The sequence below is a fragment of the Anser anser genome, assembly GCF_964211835.1.
Source record: "Anser anser genome assembly, chromosome: 9".
NCBI lineage: Eukaryota > Metazoa > Chordata > Aves > Anseriformes > Anatidae > Anser > Anser anser.
This window is the reverse complement of record NC_139729.1, coordinates 10,455,570-10,476,144: the sequence shown is the minus strand read 5'-3', so window position 1 is coordinate 10,476,144 and position 20,575 is coordinate 10,455,570. Positions and strand designations below refer to the sequence as shown.

At 43.2% G+C, this 20,575-nt stretch overlaps 1 protein-coding gene across 2 annotated transcripts in view; it reads left to right on the top strand.

The window, feature by feature from the left end:
• LOC310904512 (uncharacterized protein) overlaps positions 1-20,575 on the top strand; it is a 411,654-nt gene that overhangs the window by 357,804 nt on the left and 33,275 nt on the right. The gene's annotated exons all lie outside the window — the stretch shown is intronic.

The following is a 20,575-nucleotide window of genomic DNA, read 5'->3' as shown; positions in this document are numbered from 1 at the left end:
GCTGGGCACAGGCCTTTGTCCCAGACAACAAAATGCCTGGCTGCTGCTCAGAGTAAACTTAAGAAACAGCATAGGCTTTGAACAGACAATTAGGAGTTAAGCTATCCATCAAAAACCTGTAAAAACACCCTGGGGAGTTGAATTCATACAAGAACCGGGGGTGGAGATGTTCTAGTTGATTCTTTCTTTTGATGTGTCAAGAATAAGGTTTAAGAAGAATTTAAATACTTTCTTAAAATAAAGTCTTTAGTTGTGTGGGTGGAAGTAACAAATCTTTCAGCTCATAAAACTGATGCTTCGTATAATTTCCTGATGTTCACTTACCTTGGCTGTTAATGGAAACTTGTATTCCAACATCAACTCTAATCATCCCACTGAAAGCAGCTGGAAAGATCTGTCCCTGGTGACAGCCAAGGGCCATTAATGCACTACACACAGCGGATACACTCTCCCCTTCTGTTCATGCCCTTTAAAGCTATCGTGAGCAGTACAGTGCTAACTCTTCAGAAATGCATAGCAGGGCTGGAGCAGTGTGCGCCTTGCCTCAGAGAGGTGACCCTGTCTCTAAGTTAAAACAAATTGCCATGGAGGCCTTGCCTTCTCCTGCAGTATTTGCATCAGGATATATCCCAGATCATCCTGAAATGTGCCACTAGAGTTCAGCACGAAGAGAACACCGTATTTGCTGAGCTCACCGGTGCTGAGGGCTGCCATGCATACAGATTTTCCCAGATTCCATCTTTCTATTCCAGAAGTATTTCCGGGAACAGTTTTGTGGATTTTATATATTTGCCCAGGATTTATGGACGTCTGGTAGATCTAACAGGTGACACAGGACTTTATGGTTTGGGAGAAGAGTGAATTTATGGAGCACGAGTTTACAGGGCTGCAAGCCCCTCTCGGAGACGTGGTACCTCGGGGTAGGTGGTCTTGCCTCCGCATGTGCTGTGCAGCTGGTCCGTGTCGGCACCATGACTGCTTCACTCCAAAACCTACTGCACATGCTTCACTTGGTTTTTGGCTAGCAATTCTAGTGCAAAAATTGGTATTCTGAGTGTACGGCTCATTTTATGCTGAACAGTTCGCTTGTGGAAGAGTCTCCTAGCACCGAGGGTTAGCCAGGGCGTTGAGCTGGCTGCCCCCCGCGAGGAGGGCACGAGCAGAGCAGGGCTGGGTGTGCGCTGAGCAGCCAGGCAGCACAGAAAGCAGAGACACTGAAAGGCCAGCGAGTGAGCACAGCAGTGCGTGTCGGGAGAAAAGCTCATTTCTAATCAGCTTTGGGGAAGGCCAAAGGAATGTGTTAGTTACAGAATTTGGTAAGCCCTAAATTCAGCTGTCCAGGGCAGGGCAGGGGATGTAGTAGCTAGCTGTTAGGGAGGAACTTGTCGGGATTGCTATTTCAGCTGTAACATTGGGTCAGAGGTTGTACGTATATATATATATATGCAAGTGTGCGTGTGGAGGGGAACAGGACACATACATGTACATGCTAAAATCCAAGGCAGGGTTTGTGCACAACAGGCCAGAATTCATGGTTGCTAATTGTGCTATAGTGGCCTAAGTCCAGAAACTCTCCTTGTAAACTTCTGCCAGGAGTGAAACATTGCTCTATTTTCTTTCTCAGAGGCAATAAATTAAAGAGAAGATCAGAGTTACTGAAGCCCTAATTTGCAAGAGGGGGCTTAACCACTTGTTTCCAAGATTTTAAATTTATTTTGCAAACTTTTATCCTGTACAGGTTGAATGTAAGTGTTTGGAAGTGACATGGGCAGTCTCGCTCCCTACCAGAGCAGTACAGTACAGCAGATGTCTGGACAAGGAATTGTTCCATTATTAAACAGATCAGCAAGGAGACTAGAAAGCAGCACACTTACAGCCTTTATATCTCACAAGGCCATATACTTATTCTAAGATGAGGGAAAATTAATATGGCATCTTTATTGGATGGAAAAGGCTTTTCAATTTAACCTTGAACCATTTCCCCTTCCAAAGAAATTGCATAAAAGCAACAATGAAAAAATTTAATCTCCTTACAGGAGATAATAGGAGAGAGATCATCTGGAGTTTATAAAGCATCTTAGTTAATGGATTCATTTTAGTAATGACAGGTTTATCCACCCACATTGGCAAATCTTGATTTTTTTTTTTTTGAGTGCATGCATCCAGATTACTCATGTTAAAGCCCAGAAAGGAAGTGTCATACTAAGAATAATAAAAGCACTTTCCTGTCTCTTCTTTGGCAGTTAAGATGGAAAGTGCCAGCACTTCCCCTGACACTCCGGTCCCTAATTTGGGCACCATCTCTGACCATCTTTTCTCTAAATCGTAATGTCTAAGCTACAGGTGATGAACACTCCAGTCTGAAGTGTATCTTCTTTCCACGACATCTCTCCTTCTCCTTGGGCTTTCACCAGCTGAACAGCATTGTCATCTCTGACTTTTACAGCCAGCTAAAGTGCTTCCTTCTGTACTTCCTCCTCTGTCATCTGCAGGGTGGGTCAGCCACGCAAGATTTCTCTGCATCTTTCTGGTGGTTCCTTTTGTTTGTTTTTGTTTGTTTGTCTGTTTTCATTTTTTTACCCCCACCAGCATTAAGTCATTAAGTGCTTGCCTTTACTTTAAATCTCTTCGTGTACATAGGTACATGAAGACTTACACTGTCAAGACCATGGCTCCTTCTTCCATGCAGCCAGGGATGCAGCTGTGCTTGCTTGATCTTAAACCCATAGCCTTGCTCTCTAGCTAGGAGGCCCTCCACGTGCGGAAGGGCCCTGCTGCAGGCCATGCCATTCTCCCTTCTGCCATACTCTGCCTAAAGCCTCCTTTGCTAAAACGTGTATGAAATCTCTGTAGCGCTGCTTGGGGTTGTTGCGCCCCAGGTGCAGGACCCGGCACTTGGCCTTGTTGAACTTCATACAGTTGGCCTCAGCCCATCGCTCCAGCCTGTCCAGATCCTCCTGCAGAGCCTTCCTGCCCTCGAGCAGATCGACACACGCACCTAACTTGGTGTCATCTGCAAACTTACTGAGGGTGCACTCAATCCCCTCATCCAGATCGTCAATACAGATATTAAAGAGGACTTTTTTTTTAAAGAGAAATTTACTTTTCAGCTTGCTTGAATACCTTAGAATTCTCTATAAATAGGGCCTAACTTCACCTCAGCAGACAGCTCAAACCTTGTGCAATTCCTCCCCAGCCCGGGTGCAAGTGTTTCTCAAGGCTCTTGGAGTCTCTCATTCTGCTGCTTGCTTTCCCTAATCAAGAGGCAGCCTGAGATGCTTGCTAGATTAATTGAGGAGTTGCCAGCTGGGAAGCAAGTCCGTGCTCGTTTCTGACCATTTGGTTGGATCTAATGAGAAAGGGAAAACATTCTCTTTCTCTTTTGGGAAAACTCCTTGCAAAGGCTTGCTCAGGCTCCATGAGGGTGTCTCCTTTGCTCTGCAGCACCTGCACAGGTATTGGGAGGTTTCTGGAAAGATCCCTACTGCCTCCTTCTGGACTTTAGGAAACTTTAATACCTCACAGCAGGATAAGCCCTGACGCTGCTCCAGCTCTGCCTGACTAGCTTTCCCCAGCCCTGCAGGTCTGAAGAAAATAGGAGAATGACTGAAAGAGCAGCTGTCACCAAATAAAATTTCTGATCACATTCCCAAACCTCATATAATGCAGATTTCTCAGGAGAAAACTCTCACTTTGAGAAAACTGCAACCAGTAATTCCAACAGAGTAAAATGAGGATTTTGAAGGTAAATCCTGTGCCAAGAATAGCGCTCCAAACTTACAAGAACAGGAGGAGAGATCTCAGATGTGCTACCCTTATTTTTGCAATTCTTTTGCCTCAGTTTATTTTTTTTTCCTTTGCATTGACTCAGTCTAGGACTTTTCCTTAATAGCTTTGTGTTGTTTTTGTTTGTTTTTCTCAAAGCTACGTAGTAAATGCAGTGTAAGAAAAGTGGAAACAATCTTTGCGATACCAAAGGCTTGTTTAATTTACTGGTCAGTTTATTAATATTATCTTGATCCATTGCGGTAAAGTGGTATCTTTCAAACCTGAATAGCAGAAGGAGAAAATCTTAACCCTGTTTTCTTCCTCCTGGGTAGTGAAAATGTACTAACTTTGACAGAAGTCTCCTCTTTTTTTGTGACAAATTAGGAAGGTTTTAGAGTATCGATTGGAGGGCTGTAAGTGGTTTTGTAACAGTTCCAGATCCCCGTGAATCTGCAATAGATAGCACAAGAATTGCTTCTATTTAATCCCAGATGGGTATATGGGAGCTTAAAAGAGTCTTCAGGGATCCCATGGTGCTCACTTATTCAAAGCAGGAGCTGTGTTTTCAGCAGTCTCCGTCACATTAAGTGATTCCCACAGGTTTGACAACTGAATATCCCTTGTGTGTAAAGGTACGCAGCTTCAAACCCATGTACAAAAATGCTGCAAGCCCTAGGTGTGGAGACTGATGTGACTTTATTCTCTGATGATAAATTATTTCCCATTTTAAAAGCAGGAATTTCAATTTCTTATGGAAGGAACAGCAGGTTCTCCCCTGTCCGTTGCATATCTGCTCAAATACTTGTGTGCCCAAGTGCCAAACCCTACAGTGGAGACACCCGTGAGCACCCTCGTTTCATTTGTTCTCCCGTTCTCTGAAGGCAATGACAGATCTCAAAGAAGAGTCCTGGATCAGAAACACAAAGCATGGCAGGGCTGGGAAGACTCATTCCTGCATTCCCAATGTGGCTTGTGGCATTCTGTAACTACCTGCAAACACTGACCAAATGGGTTATTTTATATTTGTTTTTCAGGGTTAAGCTATTAAGATGAAGGGTGTAATAACACCCTTTTAAAGTGCCAGGCTGTTGTGCTTCATGTACTGTTATTAAATACCACTGGCCTGGAGACTGCTGCTTGCATGCTCTGGATGACTGAACCCAAGGTTCAGTCACAGAAGCATTCTCATTTTCTCTTCTTTTCTCATCCAATAAATGTACAATTACTCTGTATGAAATTAAATGCCACCAGTAAAGAAATGAGGAACTTGTCCACCATGGATATTCTGTGGCCTAATGGTTAAGACTTCATTCTCGATGCTGAACAAGGGCATGAATTTGAATCCAGATTCTCCATGTCCCCAGGCAGTTCTGACTGCCAGGCTGCTAGGTAACAGGCAGGGCTCTGCTTCAGGAGCCCCTTGCATCCATCGCTTTGGTTAAAATCTCCAACGCAGGTGGGTGGGAACTGCTGTTGGATCAGCAGTATTTGCCTTTTAGTTTATTTGATGAGTTCTCTTGATGGGAGGCTTTTGGGAAGGATATATGTTTCTGCCACCAAACTGATCCTTTCTGTATGCAATTCTGTTTTGTTTTGGTTTTTGTTTTTTGTTTTTTTTTTTTTACTTTTCTGACAGTTTTAATTTATGTAGAGAAAGAAAAAAAGCCTAATATATGTAAAGTAAATAGATTTCATTTTTTCTCAATCATATTCATTAGTTGAAATTAGTCACTGAATAATTTACGTGGATGATTCTTAGTTCACCAGTTGTCTGTGAGCAGTTCATTACCCATACTCAAATTATGGATGTTTTGATTAGGTACATGAAATGCATCACAGCTGTGATCTTTCTTTCAGTGTGGTTCCTCAGATGTCAGCAGAGGCTCTCCCTGTTTATACCAGCAGGAGATCTGACTTCAACCCAGTATATATCTCTCTTGAATTTAGAACTTAAGGAGCACTTCCTGGAATCGATGCAATCTTCGTGTTAATGTCTGTCAGCCTTGGGCTGTGATTGGTTTTCCAGCCATTTTGGGTTTGTGAACCCACACTATTTTTCCACTTAAAATCCTACTCCTAATCCTGCACAGCAAATATGAGCTAAGTAAGCTTTCACAGTTTCTTTATCAGTGTCCCATAGAGCCTTGGTAGATCACGGGCTGAAAATCAGAGGATTAAACCTTCAATTAGGTATCTTACAGCCAGGCTCTGAATGGTGAAGCCAAGCGCTCTAAATTTGCTTTGGTCAGGGCTGCCCATATCATTGTGTATACACATTTTGTAGAACGTGTTTTCAGTTCTTTAGTCTTTCCTTTCTGCAAACAAGCAAATGGAAATTTCCTTGCAGCCTTTGATTTCCACCATGCCCTTTGGTTCACTTTGAAAGAAATGTAGCTTCAAAGACAGCTCAGTTGCCATTCCGCTTAAACCCTCACGGGATGCAGTCTTAGTTCACCGCTGCCGTGGACAAACACAGCATTCTTACTGCATTTATTAAGCCGAGAAAAAGGTGAAATCATTATTGTTAGTCTACAAACAAGGCTTAAATACCTATCATCAAATGTAAAAAGGAGTAAATATGGTATAAATTATTCTAATAGGTTTGCACAAAAAAGAGCAATTAAACTAATGCAGTTTGACTTCTTTTCAATTAATAACATACCCGATCATTTCTACATTGTTTGGAAAGACTATGTGCAGATAATATTGTCTTATGGCTTATTTTTTTTCCATGCAATTAGTTGCATACATTTGCTGACAGGCTAATTTATGGGCAATTGCTTTAAAAGCAGAACTATTTTGCATTTAATTACATTGGGTTGTAATCCATCTGTTGACAAATTTGTGTGTTTTGCTATTTATTTGCTAATGCGTTCCACTACTCCAACGTGATCAGTCATACAAGTTGAATATTTTTTTGATTATATAAATACCATAGGGTAATTAAGGGCCAGATGCATGCCTGGTGGGAATGACTAGTTGCAGTATTCCTACCCCCCCAAGTTGAACCTTTTATTACTGCTCTGTGGAGAGTGAACAAAACTATGATTAAAACTGTGATGCTGTGGCTGGTTGTCTGCTTCTCAGCAGCTGCAGCAGGGAAAGGTGATGAGAAGTTTATCAGAGGGGGCCCTCCCATGCTCCGTGCCCAGGGCCTGTTTGCTTCTTGTGCGGGTCGTCTCCACCACACTGCGAGAGGGAGCAAATCGCTGCTCCTGGAGCAGGAGGCACAGGGTGACCGGGGAAATGGGGCCAAGCAAGGGTGGTGGGTTCGCTGTGTTCAGCGCTCGCTCTAGGGAGGGGGGAAGGCGATCCAGACAGCACAGCCTCTCAGCGTAGGCTGCCTTTGGGCAGCAGGTGCCAGGTGTCGAAAGCAGGGGCACTTCGTTTGGGTTGGGCTTCTCGCTCAGTTGTTTGGCAGGGGGTGACTGAGCTGCATGTGCAGTGTGTTGTTTCTCTCAAAAGTTACTGCTGGGAGACACTGAAGAGCAGTGTGTGTTGGATGTAATAAATGTGTTTTTCTAGTACACTTGAAATAAAACAGAAGTATTGCGCCGAGGAGTTCCGAGACAGGTATGATACTTAGACTTCGTGTCATCGTTGGGGGAAGAAGCAGGAGGGCTCAGAAGATTACGGGCTGGGTAAGGGGTAGGTGTGTAGTGGCCTGTGGGTATAGAAGTGTGCTTGCTCCTTTACTAGGGAGTTCCTTGAAGAGCGATTGAGTTTAGGCTGGTCTCACAAAGAGGACAACAGCATTGGAGAAATCTTACGTGCCAGAGACGAAGTCCTGGGAAAGTTAGTTGCATCTGGGCACTGCATAGCGCCTGAGAACACACTGTGGCACAAGGCCTTTCTTGTTAAAACAGCTGCCCCAGTGTGCAGTGTTGTATTCCCTCTGTAGACCAAGCACTGTCATTCGTTCCTGTTTGATTATTGCATTACTCCCTAAGTAATCGTTTCTGTTTGCACGGTGATTTGAGGTGAGCTGTACTATCCAGGAAAGCGAAGGGCAGCATAATCTGGCTCCTGATAGAGCTTCTAAGAGAACTTGGTATGTCCCATCAAAACAAGGGTAGAGGGTACCATGTGGAAGTGACAGTACAAGCGGCAGTTTCTTGCATATCAAAAGCAGAGATTGAATAATGTGCATTGAAACCTGTTACGGTGACAGGGGCTGTATAGATGTGCATTAACATACATATGCTCTGGCTGGTCCATTTGCACTATTGTGATAGAAGCACAGGCTATTGATTCTTTTACCAAAATAAAGGCCATTACAAGGCTTGTTATGGTACGTATTTGTATACTGGTTTCATCTGTACTTGGGTTCAGATACACATCTGCTTTCTCAGCCACCAAGTGGGATTGAATTGAGTCTGCAATTACCTCATTTTCAGACAAATAGTTTCTGACTTTGGATTAAAGACAAAGGTCAAATTAAAATTCTCTTTGTGTGCTTTGTAGGTTGGATTTTTGTTTTCATTTCTTTTTGGTTTTAAATAACTGATTTCCTATTTCTCCTGAGTATTAACAGCTGGCAACTGTACAGGTTCTGAGAGTTCAGACATCTATAAAAATATCAGTTCCTTTTGAAGTGCTTTAAAGCATAAATTATAGTTAGATAATATCCTCAGATGAAAATACCAGTCTATGAAAAAGGATTTTCTTTCCCCACCTCCTCCTGCTTTAAATCTAGAAATTAAAGACAATAGGGACTGCAATTATCAAAGATGCCAAAGAATATTCCCTCTTGGAGGTTTCACCTAGAAGTTCCAGTTTCTGCTCAGTGTACATTGGGAAGCTCGGTTTGTTGTCAGCACTCTTTTGTAGAGCTGTCTAAAAGTCTCCATAAAGCAAAATGAAAAGAGACTTTAAAGGAATGGGTGGACAGTTTGTGAGAGTCAGACAAATAAATTGCACGCTTTTGATTCTCCAAAGCACAAATGCCTAGAATTGTAACTGACTGAATAATTTGCAGTGATTAAATTGAAGAGATTTTCCTGGATTTCAGTTCCCCTTGAAAGTCTATACATTTAAGTAGAAGTATGGTTTATTTAAATATAGTGAGTATGATTGTTTGGTCTTGAGACCACTAGCAGACAACTGTCATTTGAAATCTTTAGTGTGTGTACAAATTCCATAAATTCTGTGGTATTTTTGTCTTGCATGATAAGGAGTTACGTGGAGAAGGTTTATTGCTTACATTGCAAGTCATAACTTTGCTGATAATATTTGCCATTCTTTCCATGTTGGCTAACCATATAAGATGGTCAGGAAGATGGGATGGTATCATACAGTTCATAAAAGTACCAGGCTGAAATGCGAATTTTGGAATTGAATGTACTTATTATTGCTGTTCTGATGGTAGTGGTTTCTAGTTACTGACAGGGTGAATGACTATGTGGGTGTTCCAGGCAGCTGCCGTCCTAGACAGTCTCCCTACCACTACCTCAAATCATACTTTTCCTACCATTATCATCTTAACTTCTCTTTAGGAGCAATTTGCTCATTGAAATTAATAAATGCTTTGGATATTTTGTCCTTGAAAGCTGAGATGATTAGGGAGGAGAGGAAGACAAAGACTGTAAGAGAACAGCAACCCTAACCTCTGCTTCTGAGTGGGGGAAAAAAAAAGGAATATATGAGCATAAGCTATGTGAAGAAACGGCGACCTGCTTGTTTCCCTGTGTTCTCCACATTTATTTGGGATCAGGAGTTGAACTTAAATGTTGTGAAGGGCAGGGGAAGGGAAAAGCAATGCAGAGGGACCGGCTGTGAGATTCAGCACATCAGCCTCTGTCTGCACTCCTGCTATTCCAGCTGAGGGTGTAGTACGTTTTAAGGATTTAACAGCAGAAAATATTGTGGTTTTATGTTTCATATTCAGTTTTAGAGCTAAAGATAAGCATTTTCTCCGGAGATCTGTGCTGGTTTCCCAGCTGAAGAGATCTAGAGAGAGTTTATAAAAGTGGAAGAAGGGGAATTCTGAAGCCTGATGAGGCTCATCTGAAACTTAATCACTGTTGGCCCTGATTTTACATTCAAAATCTGAATAGCTGCAAATATGAGTGTGGGAAACAGCAGTGATTCTATCCCGTGTCTTTCATCGTGATATCCTAGTGCCCCCCAGAGTCTGACTAATAAAATCACTGAGACCAAGATCCAACAACTGGGCTATCTTCCCTGAGATAGATGGAAATTCTTCATGATGTAGAGCTTTGTTCTTGATGTCTCTTGCTAAATTTAATTCTAAATTGGGCCTTGGCCTTCCTCATTGCATCCCTGCATTCTCCATCAACGTTCTATGTTCCACCCAAGTGGTCTGTCTGTTCTTCCACATCATGTACGCTTTCTTCTTCTGTTAAAGTTTCCGAAGAGTTCCTTGCACATCCACGCAGGTCTCCCGTTCAACTTCTTTCTCGATGGGACACACCAATCCTGAGTTTGGAGGAAGTTGTGCCTGAATATTAGCCAACTCTCCTGGGCTCCGTTTCCCTCTAGGGCCCTGGCCCAAGGGATTCCTCCAATGAAGTCCTTGAAGAGGTCAAATTAGCACTCTTGAAATCCACTGTTGTGGTCCTACTTTTTGCCCTGCTTCCTCCATGCAGGATCTTGAACTCCAACATCTCACGGTCACTACAGCCAAGACTGCCCTCAACCTTCACGTTTCCACCTAGACCATCTCTGTTTGTACCAGGTCCAGCAGCACCCCTCTCCTTGTTGGCTCACCTACCACCTGCTCACCTACCACCTGCTTCTGCAATGTTCTGCAGTAACCTCCTGGACTGTTTGTACTGAGCTGTGTTGTCTACCCAGCAAATCTCGGGGTGGTTAAAGTCCCCCATAAGAACCAGGGCCTGCAAACATGAGGCAACTTGCATCTGCCCGTAGAAGGCCTCATCCACTTCCTCTTCCTGATCCAGGGCCTGTAGTAAACACCCACCACAATGTCACCCCTGTTTGCCTGCCCTTTAATCCTCACCTACAAGCTCTCGACTTGCACTTCATCTCCCCCTGTGCAGAGCTGCATAGATTCCACTTGCTCACTCACATAAAGAGCGACTCCACCACCTCACCTTCCTGGCCTGTCCTTTCTGACAAGCACAAAGCCATCCATGGCCACATTCCAGCCATGGGAGTTGTCCCACCATGTCTCAGTAATTGCGATGAGATCATAACCTTGCAACTGCACGCACACCTCCAGTTCCCCTTGTTTATTCCCTATGCTGCATGCGTTTACATAGAGGCATTTGAGTTGGGCTCCCAACGCGGCTGCCTTTCTGGATAGGGCAACTCCAACTTGTCCACGTGGGCCTGTGGTAGCTCTCCTGTTAAGCTCTGTTCCCTCTCTAGGCTCTGGGCATCCTTTGTCAGCTGTGGTGTTCAGCAGGTGTGAGGGGGATGGCATGTCATCCTGTACCTTATCGCCAGCATCCCTGATGATATCCCCCTTCCCCATCGAATCTAGTTTAAAGCCTGATCAATGAGCCCTGCCAGCTCATGACCAACGACCCTCTTCCCCCTTTGGGAAAGATGAATCCTGTCCAATGCCAGCAAGCTTGGTGCCACGTAAGGCTTCCTGTCACCAGAGAACCTGAAATTTTGGCAGTGACACCAGCCATGGAGCCGTGGGTTAATGTAGAGTATCCTCTTCCTGGCAGTACTGAGGAGAATGGAGGAGAAGATGACTTGCACACCCGAGTTCCTAATCATCCGTCCCAATTCCTTGAAGTCCCTTTTGATTGTTCTCAGGCTACGTGTTGCCACTTCTTCTCCTGCCACGTTTCTGCTTGGTAAGTGGCCCCTTGCTGCCCACTTGCTCTGTGTTTGCCTCTGAGTGCTCCTGGCATTGGTGAGCAGCACCATGGGCTGGGACTGTGCCCCCAGGCTTGCTGCACAAGCCAAGGGGCTGCACAGCGAAGGGATTGCTGCTTTGCTTCCCTGAATCCCAAGGCTGTATTCCCACGCACCTGCTTCCCCTCAGTCACTGCGGCTTTACCTGCCCAGCAGCTGTTTAACAAGGAAGGTTGCCTGCTGCTCAGAACATATTTTATGAACATGAGGACACTTCCCCTGCTATATCCAGCTAACTTTCTCATTACGCTTTATAGCAAACATTATTGTGTAGAAAAAAAAGCAGACTTTATCTGTTCCCAAGATAGAACATAAAACAAACATCCAAGGCTCTGTAATGCCAAGACATTTATAGGATGCTTTTCAGAAACTGTACTTGACTTCAATCATCTCAAATCTTTTTTGTAATTACAAAGCCATTTTATGTTACTTTGAAACAGATTCTAAAGCTATTCTGCAGCCATGCTGAAAATGTGTGAAAGTTACACAAACACTGATTTCAGTCCTATCTTTTTTTTTTTTTTACTGCATTGATAATCTTTAGGTAGGAAAAGGGGTCTTTCCAGAACCCAAGTTACTCTTGAACATCTCATCATGACTGCTATAAAAGGCATTAAAAATCCACCAAATGTGAAGTTTTAATACCAGATGGAGCCATTATCATTTAGTTTTGACTTTCCCTGTGGCACAGGCCATACTGTTTCACAGAGGACTCCTTTGTCAAGGTGAGCAGCAGAGGTTTACTAGACCATGAAGTTTTTTTACTGGCTCTGAGCTTTAGGCAACTGTCTGCAGGGCATGACAGGCTGCTTCGCTTGGTGAATAGGAGAAAGGTCTTTTCTCGTTCGTCAGACCGCACACTTTAAGAATATCTTTGGGGCTTGGATCAGCATGCTTGTCTATTGCTATTATCTTACTTTCTTCATGCTGACATGTGAGGAACATGATCAGATTTTTATAAAAGTAATCACTGCCCAACTTTAATGTAGCACTAATAATAAGTAGGTTTTGTTTGATTGCAAAATAAAATTGGCAAAGCGCCGATCCTTTACATACCAGATACCGTTTATTGCAGGCAAGTCAAAGCTCTGCTTAGAGGCAGCCATGTTAAAGCACAAATCCATCGCAGTGTGTAGGGACAGCAATGAACGATGTGCAGGCATTTAAAGAGAGACATAATCAGAGTCTGTATGGTGCCAGAGAGGAAAAGCACATAACAGAGGGGAAAGCAGAGATCTGCTTCTGCGTGTGCTGTACTCACAGTGCAAGGCACGACATGAAGCTAGCATTTAACAAATTGTCAAATGTTACTACGTAGAGTAGTTGGAAATAAAACTGACTTCTCATAAACAGTGATATGATACAGTAATCATTCAAAAGCAGAGGAATGGACTGTAAGCCACTGTAATCTGGTTCTAATTTGAAGTTGGTGGAATTTACGTCCCCTGAGCATCTTTTCTGGCCCACAAGGAAATGAGCAGGCTTCGTGCTCTCTGCGTTTACGGGAATAGCAGCTGCGTAGCTCTTTCCTCACCCCAGTCTCATCAACACTGTCTTTCATGTTATTAGTTCTCAAGATTGCTCTCACAATGATTCAGCCTTTAAGATGTGGTTATTGTGCTTTTTATAAGTGAATGGAAAAAAACGGCAGAGGTTAGGCATACTTCTTCTAAATGAATTCCTTAGCAGAAGGAAACATTCAATGATACCCCTTTCTGTGAATGTGGTCTGACAGATCAATGCATTTTCTGGGTTCTGTTACCCTGCTGAGAATTTTTAACAGATTTTGAGTCCAGACTACATCTCCCCTTATAGCGAAGGATAAGTCAATTAGGTAAACACAACCACACAATCTCACATTTCTGGATCGTCAGGGAGAGAGGGGTGTGTTGTCCCCTGTCCCATGGGAGAATCAACGCTGGGGCTGTTAAACATCTATGCCGGCCCAAGAGGCATACAAAATGCCAAGGAGAATATTGATGAATGATAAATGGACTTTTTAAAATTATTATTTTTTTACTATAACTCTGTTCTTCTCGGATTTTCTATTTCTTTTATACCAAAGGAAGGTATGATTTTGCTGATAATTTCTGCCTACTGACATAACTAATTACTTAATCAAGGGCTTCTGGCTTTTGTTTGTAGATAACTGAGATATTAGGAGATCGTATTAATGCCCTTAGAAACACAGCAAGACTTGAGAAATCCATGAAGATATATTTAGTAGTAAACATTATTCCATAATAATTTGTCAATTACAATGTTCTTTCAGATATCTAATGCTCGAGTTGAAAACTGCTCCAGCTGGGGGAAGGATCCATTTTCTGTGCTTGCATACGTGTCTGGAAAGAAAATGTCTTTTCTAAACAATTTTTCTCATGTTTGCTAGGTTTCTTGGGTTTGGGTTGTATTTAGTTAGCATCAAGGTGGCTTTGCACAGGGCTAGCAGATTGTTGATAGGTGTTACCAGCATTGCTACAGGCATAAATGGATGTTTTCTGGATTGGTAAGGGATATCATAGAAAATATTTGTAAGTAAACCTCTGATACTGGTTCAGAGAGTCATGGAGTAACTTAGGCTGGCTGGGTCCCATGAAGGTCCTCTGGTCCACCTGCCCTGCCTGCCCCCCTCCCCCCCCCGAAAGCAGGGCTAAATCACATTAAAACTTCATAAATGTAGGCATTATGGTCTGTTCAGCCTTGAGAAAAGAAGACTGAGAGGGGTTCTTATTAATGTTTACAAATATCTTAAGGGTGGGAGACAGAGGGATTCGGCCAACCTCTTTTCAGTGGTCCGTGGGGACAGGACAAGGGGCAATGGCCACAAGATGGAGCACAGGAAGTTCTGCACCAACATGCGAAAGAACTTCTTCACGGTGAGGGTGACGGAGCACTGGGACAGGCTGCCCAGGGAGGTTGTGGAGTCTCCTTCTCTGGAGATATTCAAGGCCCGTCTGGACGCCTGCCTGGGCAGCCTGCTCTAGGGAACCTGCTTTGGCAGGGGGGTTGGACCCAATGATCTCTGGAGGTCCCTTCCAGCCCCTACGATTCTGTGATAATAGAAAGTGACTTACAAGCCCCTCACAGTTTTACTTAATGCTTAATTTCCTTGTAATTTCTGTGTACTTCAATGCTCTTTTTAATTATGGAAAACTGCACATATGAAGATGTTCTAGATTGCTCCTGCCATTCAGATACTGAACCTTCCCACTGTTGTTACTGTTTTAAACAGCATTGATCCTTTGACGGAGGGGTATTTACCCATGTTCACAGCACATTTTGCTCATTTCTGCATCTGAGAACCAGATTCTTCATTTCTTGTATAATGGCATCCTCTGGCACATGGACAGCCCATCTCTGGCATCCCCAGGAGCAAAGGCCCAGCTCCTCCTCTTGTAAGAGACTTAGGACAGGGTGGCTGCCCCTCCAGGTAGGAATCCACAGTGTTAACCCCACAGAAACGAGGTGGGGCCTCATCTTTTTAAGACCTCCACAGAGAGCAGTTGGTAGAATATGCTACCAGGTCACCGTCAGCATCTGTTATAAATGAAGCTCGTTGTCTACTGTGTATAATGTGTACATTCAGGGTAGTATATTGATTTGCTTATTATCATTTCTATCATTCTGTCGTATCTTACCAGTCAGCAATACAAAGCCATAGTTTTAGCGACAGAGAACCTCACAGTCTGCCCTGTCTCTTGTTTCAGTAGGAAAGCTTACTCAAGGAGGACTAATGAAAATTATAGCTATTTATCCACCAAAGCTATGAGAGGATACATTATGATTCCCAAAGTGCAGGGTTACTGTACTGTGACAAATAGAATAGTTTCCTAAGTACCCTTGAGTGAGAACAAGTATGCAAAAAGGAAACTAATATTGGAGATTTATTTTTTTTCAACCACTTTGTTGCCAATAGAAGGAGTTATAAGTAAAGCTCAAATATCTGTCTGATGGGGGGGAGGGGGGTGCTAAAGCTGATAAAGCAAGGGGGGCTAGAGCCTATTGGGTTTGAAGTGAGCAGAGAAATAAATGAGATTTGAACGCAGTGAATGGCTTTTAAGACTTATTTCTACAGCTGCTCTTCTCGGCTTTGTACAGCTGTGGAGCCCTCAAGAGGAATGTGTGCTGCTGCTTGGGCCTATCACAAACACCAGAGCCCTGCCACGGTTTACACTAGCCAGGTCTGGGTTACCTTATGTGCTAGGGGTGGCAGCACACATGACAGCACTAGCTTGGTGATGGCCTCCGACTAGCACAATTAGCAAAGGGAAAAGAGAAGTTGCCTTGAAGCTCTTCCAGTGCCTGTAAAAAATGAGCTTTAGGTTTTACAGAGGTGGCATTATTTTTAAATGTCAGACCTGGACTTCATTTCCCCTTTTAATATAAATGTCAGTGGCATTTTGCTGGGAAATCTTTTTGTTTCACCTTCTGCTTTGATAAATTCAGACTGGCTTTCAATCTTGCCATCTACCTTTGTATATTAATAACTCTGTTGACCGGGGTTCTGCATCACGCTTTTTCCAGAAGCCATGAATAAAATACAAGGGGCAGCCCAGGAATATTCCAGATCAGCAGTAAGGCTTAGCATGAAGTAGACAAGTGCTGCAGTGACAGGGAGGAAACAAAATACAACAAAAACATACATCCATAACCAAGGCAGAGAGCTTGATTAGCAGTTGGGCCACTGGTTGAATTTTTGAAAAGCGAGTGTATTACTTGCTGGGGAGGTAAAACAGAAGCAAGAGCACTTGCAGACTTAGTAGGGAAAGAAGCTATGAGTAATAGAGTACCCCAGGAAAAAGAAATAATCAGAAACTGATAAATACTCTACGCTGCTCTTAAGTGAGCTAGATCTTAGAAAGCTACATAAGCTTTGAAAGAAATACATGATGGTGTAAGAAGACTATAGCAGATTTTCAGTGTATTCAGACACTTCAAGGTGTTCCACCGTATGCTGTCAGAACCTTTTGGACATAGAAAATCTCTGATATTTTTGTATCTTATAAGCTCCTGTGAATCTGTCTTACCTGAGAAGTCATCATGAATCCAGCTGCATAAAAAGACTGCAGGTACTGCTTTGCAGCATAAGCAGAACAGCCCTGACCTTTATCCTATCACACAGATGTAAGTGCATGTGGTATTCCTAGTGCTATGGTGTAAATAGCTGTCTCGTGCAGAAATCACTACTGATGATGACTGGATCTTCAAGACAGACACAACGATATACCTCCTTTTTTTCTATTGTCTGAATTAAAATTACTTTATAAACTGCTAATGCACTTAGTTGTTCAGTGTCCAATTTCAACCTAAAAGGTTCCGTTGGCATGTCCCCTGTCCTCATATTGTGTTTATTGCAATTTCACCTCCTTGAAGATGAAACAAAGACTTTATGCTCCTTTGGGGAAATAGGAGCCAAAGGCAGTCTGCCAGTGCTTGCTGAACAAAGTGTGCCTGAGGGGCAGGCTCAGCTCTAGGGCTACAGCTGATCTGCCTTTCAGGCAGGCCTAAGTGCATGGGCAAACTAAAATTCATCTCGTGTCCTCGCTGAGTAGATGTTTGCATTTGTTCAGACAAGTGAAAAGACACTCAGGCCTGCGACATGTTGGTGTGGGTTAAGGGGAATAACCTCTCTCTTTTCTATCCCATCTCTTCCTCTGTACATCCTTTTCTGTTTTTGTAGCAGCATCATGTTTGGTCAACAAGTCTACCGTGCATTCTTTTTCTGGAAAGTTTCCTGGGTATCAAAACATCTAAGATTTATAGGTAGCAAATCTACCCTATTGCTCTTGGATTCCCAGAACTGAGTCAAGACATGCACCAGGTTTGTTTTCAGCCTGCCTTCTTGTTTAGTATCCTAAGGAAAGGACAGATGTATGGTGAGTAGCATTGCCAGTGTGATCTGAACCAGGACAGTTAGCAACAAAAAGCATGTGCTGTGTCTTCAGGCAGTCTTTAATTCAGCTCCTACAGGCCCCTTTACCGGACTGTGACACCAGAACACCTCACTGTGCTCAGAGTGGACATCAGGTGCCATTGAGTTTAGCGAGCTATATGCTGAGCTTCACAAACAAATGTAAAGACTAGATGGAAGATGACAAGGAAAGACACATCCCACAGAGCAGATTGACACACATGGTCATTTTGACGTGGCACAAATAGATAAGGCTAAGACTGGAACAAATTAGTATGGCTATAATACTCTTAATTATGAAAACTCAATTTTTAGTGGAGCAGTTAAGACATGAGAATAACTCATGGTAGCTAGGTTTTAAAGCACAATTCATTAAAATAAAACAGTGATGGTTACAATTTGTATGTTGTGATGTGCAGTTGTTTGTTTTAGGACCAGATTCTGATACTTGCATTAAGTAAAACAATTCCTGGAAGATGTCCAATGTGGGATTCAGTGGGATACTTTTGTGTTAAGGTACCAACAAATGAAAGTGACAAAGTTTGTTCATTAAGGCATGTTCTTGATGGGAAGGACTGGTTGTTGCTGATAAGGGTAGTTAAACTTGTGAACTTTTGTAGTGGTGATAAAAGCTAAAAACAGTACACAAGCAGTGATTTTGTTCTCAGATTCATGTAATATGGCCGGTTGCCAAACTCCTTGCAAGAGTGGTGCTGGCAAGGTGTGCTCTCTTTTGTGAAGCAAAGGCCAGGTCTGAGCTGGCAGAAATCCCAATTCACATGCAGTCTTTGAATGTGTTGAATAAAGAGCAGCCATAAGAAATTGCTTGCTGTAATCCAAACCCAACTGAAAGGCTGCTCAGATTGAAATTTAACTACTTCCCAGAGCCAGTTTTTGAAAATGTCTGTTGCTGTTAATTCATTGTCTTTAAATATTTCTTTAATAACTGTCTTCATTGCCTTTGAAAAAAAAACCTTTGATCTCATGAGATGAATATATAACCGGCAACATAAAAATAGAAAAGCTTATGATGTTTTTATTAATACAAGTTTACTCAATAACTCTGAAGGCTTTTCTTCCAGTCCAGGAAGCAAATGCAGTGCTAGTGCAGCTGTGTCTCCCATTTCTCCATTGATACTTTTTCCTTTCTCTGTATCACTGTATTTTCCACAATTGCTGAAAACTGGAATTACTGCCTGTCCCAAGTCCACATGCTCTCCCTGCATCTCCTTTCAGTGGAGGTTGGGACAGTCTGCTCTGAGTCCCCTGCCGTGGAGCCCAGCAGAGTGTGGAGTCATTTCAGAGCCTCTTGCCAGTTCAGAGCTGAGGGTTTTGGGCATGAGGGAGCAGAGGTTCGCCATCCCTGGCCTCGTTTCACGATCCCACTGTGCCACCTGGAGCCACCTCTCCATGCAGGAGCAGGGCTCCTGCTGCAGTGGGCCTGACGTTGCCGCAGGGTGGGATGTAAATTTGTTAGATACGGTGGGTGAAGTTCTCATGTTGCATGGAGTTTGGCAAAGCAACTTCTGGTGAAGGTTAAATGGGAGAGTGAGGGATACAGAGAGAAGAGGAAGGCGTTGAACGGGTTATTGGTGGACTTGAGCCCCAGATATACGTGGGGAAACCCCAACAGCAAGTTGGGGATGGAGCTCAGACACTGCCCAGGCCTGCCTCTGCTATAAATACATAAAATTAACAGGATATAAATACAAATACATAAAATTAACAAGCTATAAATACATAAAATTAACAGGAAGAGTCCAGGCAATAGTAATTTCTTCACACCCTTCCAAACATAGGAGCCACATGGTCATAGCCCCATCCCTGGGGACAGGGACCAAGGGTGTTGAGGACACCGGCGAGGCGTTGCATGCCAGGCTGCAAGTCCCCTGTTTGGGCTGCCTGTGGCTGTGCGTCACTGCCTGGCGTGTTCCAGGGTTAACTGAGCCATATTGAGGGCTGGGTCACGTCCTGAGGTACAGGGAGCCTTCTGCTGCTCCGTGACTTTCATTTTGAAAGGGGGAAGGAGAGGGGCAGAAAAGGAAGAACTTTACCTCAGAGGAGGAAATTTGCCTCAAAGGATCTTCCATGCTAAGGCTGAATACTTTATAAAATTTAACTTTCCAGTCAGTTTTCTGGGAGGCAGTGAGCGAATCACAATTAGCTCTGCCGCAGGCTACGAGGGCTCAGCGGCTGAGTCATGACAGACCAAAGGGAGTGATACATCAGGAACAAAATCAATGCTGGTCAGCCTTGAGTGCTACAGCTGAGGAGCACCATTAAACAGCTGCCAAGGACCATTCCCTCTCCATGACGTTCTTCCATTTTGCTACACTAGTTATGGTTTCTGCCGATGACCTCTCTTGACTCAAGGGATTCTTTTGTGAGAAATTTCTTTATATAAGTTTCACATTGTGATTCTACTCATATTCTCTCAGAGGTTAGTTCTACATTTGACTGAATTGCTTTAAATAAAGGTAGTTCTGGAAAATTAAGCCCCTTGTTTGCTAAGCCTCTGTCAGCAAATAAATGGGTAACTGATGCTAGGAAAGGAACAAACCTTTTCATGGGAGCCATGGTGCTGGGAGAAAGGTGTTAGGGCTCACACATGATTCAAAAAAATTAATGGCTGTAAATAGAAAGGATAATCAATCTCTAAAAACCTGAGGATATCTTAACCCACACTATGTTTAAATTCCTTAAAAAAAGAAACTTCTACACAGAGTAAAGAGTGGTAGAAAATCTGGGGAGAGGCATTTACTAAATTTACTGGGACAGCTCAGAAATTTGTTTAAAATGAAGTAACGATTGGTGTCAGTGGATCAACTAGAGATGCACATTGAATGAACTTGCTTGCTCATTTCCCATGTATGCTTCCCTGTTCTGGAGTTAGAGATAGGTGCAGTGTGTTGGCTTCTGTGGTGTCCAATTAACAATGCCCATTAACTTCAATAAACTGCAGTTTTAGTTTTACAAGAACAGCCTTGCATGTAGTTCCGCTATCCCATGGATATGCAAACAATAGCTCTAATTCCATTTCTC